The 7,190-nt window shown below is 41.2% G+C and overlaps 1 non-coding gene across 1 annotated transcript; it reads right to left on the reverse strand.

Annotated features, from left to right (window-relative positions):
- Window positions 1-1,025: 1,025 nt before the first annotated feature.
- Window positions 1,026-1,132, reverse strand: LOC118484403. The gene has a single exon (XR_004873514.1). It is a non-coding gene; the product is annotated as a small nucleolar RNA R71 (small nucleolar RNA).
- Window positions 1,133-7,190: the final 6,058 nt, after the last annotated feature.

Genomic DNA, 7,190 nt, shown 5'->3' on the forward strand with positions numbered 1-7,190 from the left:
CCTAGTGTGTGTTTAGTGTTAATACAATATCGTGTTTTATAAATTTAAAACTTGACTAATGCGAAAAAAACGAACTTAAAATATTAATAAAATCATATCACGCTTCACGCACACCAAGTTTTTGGCGCCGTTGCCGGGGACACAAGGATTTTAAGAAAGTTTAAAATTAACGACCTAATTATTTTTAGCATTTTTTTCTTTTTTTCTTTTTAGGATTTTTTATTAATTTTTATCAAAATCTGCAGAATTCAGCACGGGCGGTGCCCGGTCAGACACGGGGCCGTGTCCATCATCTTTACTGGCAGTTTTTATTTTCTGAGTTACAGAAGAGCGACCACGGGCCATGGAGTTGCACCACAGGCCGTGCTGACCACCCCAGTAACTGGGATCAAGAAAACAGCAACTGTAACACGACCACGGGCCGTGGCCATTGACCACGAGGCTGTGGTAAAAGATCTGACCAACATTTCTTTTTGTTTTGATCGTAGTACTTAGAAATCAATTACAGGGCCTGAAATCTCTACGCAGTGCATGAGCTCCAGTTCCGATAAGGACATAAAAGAACCTCTAGACGAACCCGAACGCTTTCTAAGAAAAAGACTAAAATCCAAGAATCAAGAGAAGGCTTCGGGGGATCAAATACCGATGGCAGATGAACGTACCCTAATGGATTACCTGCGGCCCACAATCGGTAACCTCGGAGCTGCCATCAATGCACCAAACATCGATGCCAACAACTTCGAACTTCGGCCGCATTTGATCCAAATGCTCCAAAATTCCGCAACATTCCATGGCCTACCTGATGAAGATCCCCATTTACATGTTACCAACTTTTTTGGAAATATGTGACACTTTCCGGATCAACGGAGCATCAAACTACGTCGTCCGCCTCGGAATCTTCCCATTTTCACTAAAAGACCTAGCCAACGCTTGGCTCAACACCCTCCTAAGTGGATCGGTAAACACTTGGGATGAACTTGCCTAAAAATTTCTATATAAGTATTTTTTCGCCCTCTAAAACCGCTAAATTAATGACCTAAATAAATACATGTTCACAAGAGGACGGGGAATCCTTATATGAAACTTGGGAAAGATTCAAGGAGCTATTGAGGAAATGCCCTCATCATGGTATCGCAAGGTGGCAACAAATATCCACTTTTTATAATGGATTATTGCCACACACGAGACAAACACTCGACTCAAGCTCTGGGAGACTCCTAGGTAATAGACGCCCAAATGAAATCTATAATAAAATTGAGGAAATTGCTTAAAAAAATTTTCAATGGCACACCCCCCGGAGGCTCAAAGTCTATTGCCCCAGGCGCCCATAAAGTAGATGAGAACACTTCCTTACAAGCCCAAATTGAGGGCCTATCTTCAAAAAACAAAAAAAAAAAAAAGAGAAATGACAAAAACGGCGTCGGTTATGGCTTGTGAAGAGTGTGGTGGGCCGCATGAAAATTGGAGTTGTATGAAAGAATTGGAAAACCAAACGGAAGTGGTAAACTACATTGATAATCGACCTAGACCATCGGGTCCTCCAACGGGTACCTACAACCAAGGTTGGCGTAACCACCCTAACCTTGGTTGGAGGGAGCCCGGGAATAGTAGTGACCAACAAAATCAAAATCAACGACCAAACATTCAACACAACCAAGAAATGAGTCACAAAATTTCACTCAACAACAAGGGGGCCGGGAGAGGCTTGAAGACCTCATACCACACCTCATCTCAGAGACCGACAAAAGATACTCGGATCAGTTCCTACAAACAGAATCCGAGATTAGAAACCAACGAGCTAGTTTTCAAAACATTGAAAAACAAATAAGCCAACTAGCCCAAAGTTTTCCGAGAGACCGCAAGGTGCACTACCTAGCAATACTGAAACCAATTCAAAGGCGCAAGTACACCTCATAACATTAAGAAACAGGAAAGTAGGTCCTGAGGAAATACCACTACCCCCCACCAACAACAATCCACCTGACCAAACCACAAACTCACCCTCAACCAACCAAGAAACAACTATCCCACAAAATTCCGAACCTACCAAAAACCCCTCGGTACTCTACCCCTGTCGGTTACTTCGCCAAAAGACCGATGAGCAATTCACAAAATTCATAAGCTTACTAAAGAAATTTCATATTAATCTCCCATTTGTATAAGTCCTCACTCAAATGCCAAAATACTCAAAATTCATGAGAGACTTCCTTACCCACAAAAGAAAGATTGAAACTTTGCAATTGGTTAACCTAAGTGAACAATGCTCAACCATACTCCTCAACAAACTCACACAAAAGAAAATTGACCCCGAAAGCTTTACCATCCCTTGCTCCATTGGGGGATGACCCATATGAAATGCACTAGCCGACCTTGGGGCTAGCATCAATCTTATGCCCGCATCAATGTTTGACCGACTCGGACTAGGAAAACCAACCCCACAAAAATGAGCATACAACTCGCTGATAGGTCTGTCAAATACCCACAAGGTGTCACCGAGAATCTATTGGTGAAGGTCGGAGAATTTACCTTTCCGGCCGACTTTGTGATACTCGACATGGAAGAAGACACCGAAGTTCCCCTCATTCTAGGAAGACCATTCCTCGCCGCCGCTCGTGCCATGGTAGACATGAGTGATGGGAAGTTAACATTGAGGGTTGGAGACAAGGAGATGAAATTCGGGGTTGGAGAAAGAGTAGAGGACGATCCGGTCAACTACATGGATGTCATAGATACAAGCTTGGATAATGCTCTCCGACGGTGCAACACAAGATGCGAGACATCCCGCTCGGGTAACATATGATGAGCTTTGGGTCTAGCCAAGGACCCTTATAAACGTGGCGCACCACGGAGGCATTCCGCGTAACTATCCTTAGTGTTATTTTTGTTTAATTTTTATTTTTTCTATTCTAGTCTTACTTTTCAGGAATAAAGCACACTCGAAAAGATGAAAACTGCCAAAGGGACGTTAAAACCGCACCCTATGCACGTAAACAGTGCCTTACGACAACTTTTTCAACTTCACAGCATGTGCAGCATAGGGTCGTGCCCAACCCAACACGCCCCGTGCCCGAAGCTCTGTAGAAAAACTTTTGGTCAGGTAACTGACCACAGGCCGTGCCCAGTGGACACATCCCGTGGTCAGCCTTCTGTTCATTTTTGTTACTCGCACTCTGACCACGGGGACGTGCCCGGACCACACGGGCCCATGGCAAGGTGCCCAGTAACATAAAAACTTGTTTTTAACATGCTTTTACACATTCGAATCAACCTAAAAACTTATTTTTGGACACATTGAGGACAATGTGTAATTTAAGTGTGTGTGTGTGGGGGGGGGAGCTAAAACCTTGAATCTTGCTAGTCCTAATAACAAGCCTTACACAAACCTCGTATTGAAACCGCTAATCACCCCAAATCTTTTTAAAATTTTTCATTTTTTTACTTTTCTTGGTTTAATTTGGGAATAATAAGTTCTAAAAAGGTTATGTTTTTACAAATTTACAAACGATAGCGTCGTGATAAAAAGAACCAAATAAGAAAATTATAAAAAAGCATGACAAATCTTTTTAAATATTCATTATATATACTTGTTCACACTATAAACTCATTCCCACAATAAGTGAGTTTTGAGCCTTTATCGAGCATACATGCATACATCTTTAAACTAAATGCTCATTTTCATTTTTTTGTGTGAGTAGCCGCTTGGTTCTTACGACTCTAGAACTTGCCAAGATGATACATTCCTGATCCTTACCAACTTGAACCCAAGTAAGTAAATGATGGAGGCATTAGAACTATTTTTTTTTTTCAAAACCGTTGTTTCCTTTCTTTTTCTCCCCTACCTAAAATCCCCCTAGTTAACCCCTTTGAGTCTAAACCTTTTCATTTCAAAAACCCGTAAAACAAACACCCATTACCCACCAAAACCTTTTTTTCCTTTCAAACCATTTGTTTTAGTGAAAAGCTCGGTTATCTTGTGACAAAAAATAGAGAATAACCAAACAAGTTCCTCAAAAATCTTGTTTAAATATGCTTAGTTTGAATAAATGTAACAAAAACAAAAAAAGATTTACGACAACCGACGCTTTTTACGCTTTTCGCCATTTCGCTAACTACTAACCCAAAAACCACCATCCCTTAGCCCAAGCCTAACCCTTTCTAAAGTCCTCTTGATGTTTACAACGGTTTATAGTTAAAAAGGAGGAGGTTTGATTGATTGGTAAGCATATGGTAGATGTAAGTTCCATGCCGGAATCGAGTGTTATCACAAAAATACACCTTCGGCTGAGTGTTGAGTGATCTCCCGTGAGGAATGTGAACTTGTATATAAATAAATAGAATTTTAAAGAGGCATGTTATGCCCAAATAAATATTTTTTCTTAACAAGTTATTCTAAATAAATCATGACGAATAGGATTGTAAATAAAATAAAAACAAAATTAAATAAAGATCTTGGATTCCCGACACTCAAGATAAGCTACAAAACTTCTTCTCTACCTATTCCATTTGGGTGTATAACCCACATTTAAAGAGTTTTGCTTGAGCACAAGCAAAGATTCAAGTGTGGTGGCATTTGATGTGTACAAAATGCAACATATAAATTAAATCAATAGAGGCATAAAACCAACCCTTTTTTTAGTACTAATGTTGGAAAAAGCGTGTTTCTTTCTTCCTTTTGAATTTACAGGACCAAATGAGCTTAAAAGAACAAAAGGGACAAATAAGCAGTCAAAAACCAACATAAATAAAAGAAGAAGTAATAACGTGACATACCCGAACCCTCGACAGCATCTCCCAAGACAAAAACAAGAAAACAGAAGTTGACCACAGGGTCGTGCCCAGCTAGGCGTGGGCCGTGGTCAGACCTCACACAAAAAGACAAGACCTGCAAAAGCTTCTACGCCCACCACGAGGTCGTCCCCAACTCACCATAGGGTGTGGTCAACTCTCAGATTTGCAGAATCTTGATAGTACAACGAAGAATTGACTACGGGGCCGTGTCCAGAAGCCACGGGGTCGTGTGGGCCCTCTGCTGACAACTGCAATTAAGAAGGAAGAGAGGAAGCTGGCCACGGGCCGTGCCCAATGGACACGGGGCGGTAGCCAGGGTACTGTTCTGATTATAAGTAGGGGTGCTTGGTTCACTTCAAAGGCATCCCTTGACAAACCACTTCTCTCTCACTATGCTACCACCCCCACCACCACTACAACACCAACACCCATCACCATCATCCATCTTTCATCTTTAGAGTGTGTAGTAGTCTCGGGATGCAAGATTGATAGTAAGAGTTCTTGTCAATCAAAGGCCATGCTTGGCTAATCACTTACATCACTTGGTGAAGACAAGTCTTTAATGTATTACTTTTGATTTTTAATCTTTCGGCAATTTTTAGTTGGGTATGTATTAATGACTTTAATAACTAGTTTCTTATGTTGAAAGTGAATTTTCCTAACCATTTCTTCATGATGTCATTGATTTGCTCATTCGTGTCTTTACGGTCTATATAAAACGCGTTAACTACTTGGAAGGGGGTTAGAAGGGTGGTCTGGTAAAGTTCTTGTCTCGTTCAGCGTATAGATCCTGCGAGGACTTGGTTCAAGCTTACTAGGAACTCCTTCAATGCCCCAAAGGTATTGGATGGCGGGGGTGCGAATAGCTTGACCCCTCATATGTAAACTACTATTAAAACATTAAACCGGCTTCTTGGGATTGTATCCTTGCTGACTCAAACTACTTAGCCGAGGGTAACGTCACCTTCAAAAGAGGGGCCTACCACTTTTCGCATTAATAACTTATTTATTTATCTTTCAATATTACAACCCTTTGGGATTGTATCCCTGCTGACTCAAACCACTGGATTGAGGGTAACGTCACCTTCAAAAGAGGGGCCTACTACTATAACTAAGATAATATCTTAAAAAGTCCGAAAGTGCGAAAATCATCAACGGGCACATTAAAGAGGAGTTAGATCCAAGTGATTCTATCTTATCTATTTGTTTTTCATTTTATTTATCTTTTAATTTTTAGATTTATTTTCATGTTTAAAAACTTTTATCAAAAAATATTTAGATCGGTTAGACGTTGACAATAAACCGGTATTAATAGCTCTTGTGTCATTGGATGACCTCGGTATCTTACCAACACTATACTACGCTCGCGATGGGTGCACTTGCTCTAGTGTGTGTTTAGTGTTAGTAAAATATCATGTTTTATAAATTTAAAACTTGACTAATGCATAAAACGAACTTAAAATATTAATAAAATCATATCACGCTTCCCGCACACCAAGTTTTTGGCGCCATTGCCGGGGAAATAAGGATTTTAAGAAAGTTTAAAATCAATGGCCTATTTATTTTTAGCATTTTTTTCTTTTTTTCTTTTTAGGATTTTTTATTAGATTTTATCAAAATCTGCATAACTCAGCACGGCCCGTGCCCGGTCAGACACGGGGCCGTGTCCATCATCTTTACTGGCAGTTTTTGTTTTCTAAGTTACAGAAGAGCGACCATGGACCGTGGAGGTGCACACGGGGCCGTGTTGACCTCCCCAGTACCTGGGATCCAGAAAACAGCAACTGTAACACGACCACGGGCCATGGCCATTGACCACGGGGCCATGGTAAAAGATCTGACCGACATTTCTTTTTGTTTTGTTCGCAGGACTTAGAACTCAATTGCAGGGCCTGAAATCTCTACGTGGTGCATGAGCTCCAGTTTCGATAAAGACATAAAAGAACCTCTAGACGAACCCGAACGCTTTCTAAGAAAAAGACTAAAAGCTAAGAATCAAGAGAAGGCTTCAGGGGATCAAATCCCGAGGGCGGATCAACGTACCCTAATAGATTACCTACGACCCACAGTCGGTAACTTCGGAACCGCCATCAATGCACCGAACGTCGATGCCAACAACTTCGAACTTCGGCCGCATTTGATCCAAATGCTCCAAAATTCCGCAACATTCCATGGCCTACCTAATGAAGATCCCCATTTACATATTACCAACTTTTTGGAAATATGTGACACTTTTCGGATCAACGGAGCATCAAACGGCGTTGTCCACCTCCGAATGTTCCCATTTTCACTAAAAGACCGAGCCAAGGCTTGGCTCAACACCCTCCCAAGTGGATCGGTAAACACTTGGGATGAACTTGCCCAAAAATTTTATATAAGTATTCCCGCCCTCTGAAACCGCT

Source organism: Helianthus annuus, chromosome 11 (assembly GCF_002127325.2).
Source record: "Helianthus annuus cultivar XRQ/B chromosome 11, HanXRQr2.0-SUNRISE, whole genome shotgun sequence".
NCBI lineage: Eukaryota > Viridiplantae > Streptophyta > Magnoliopsida > Asterales > Asteraceae > Helianthus > Helianthus annuus.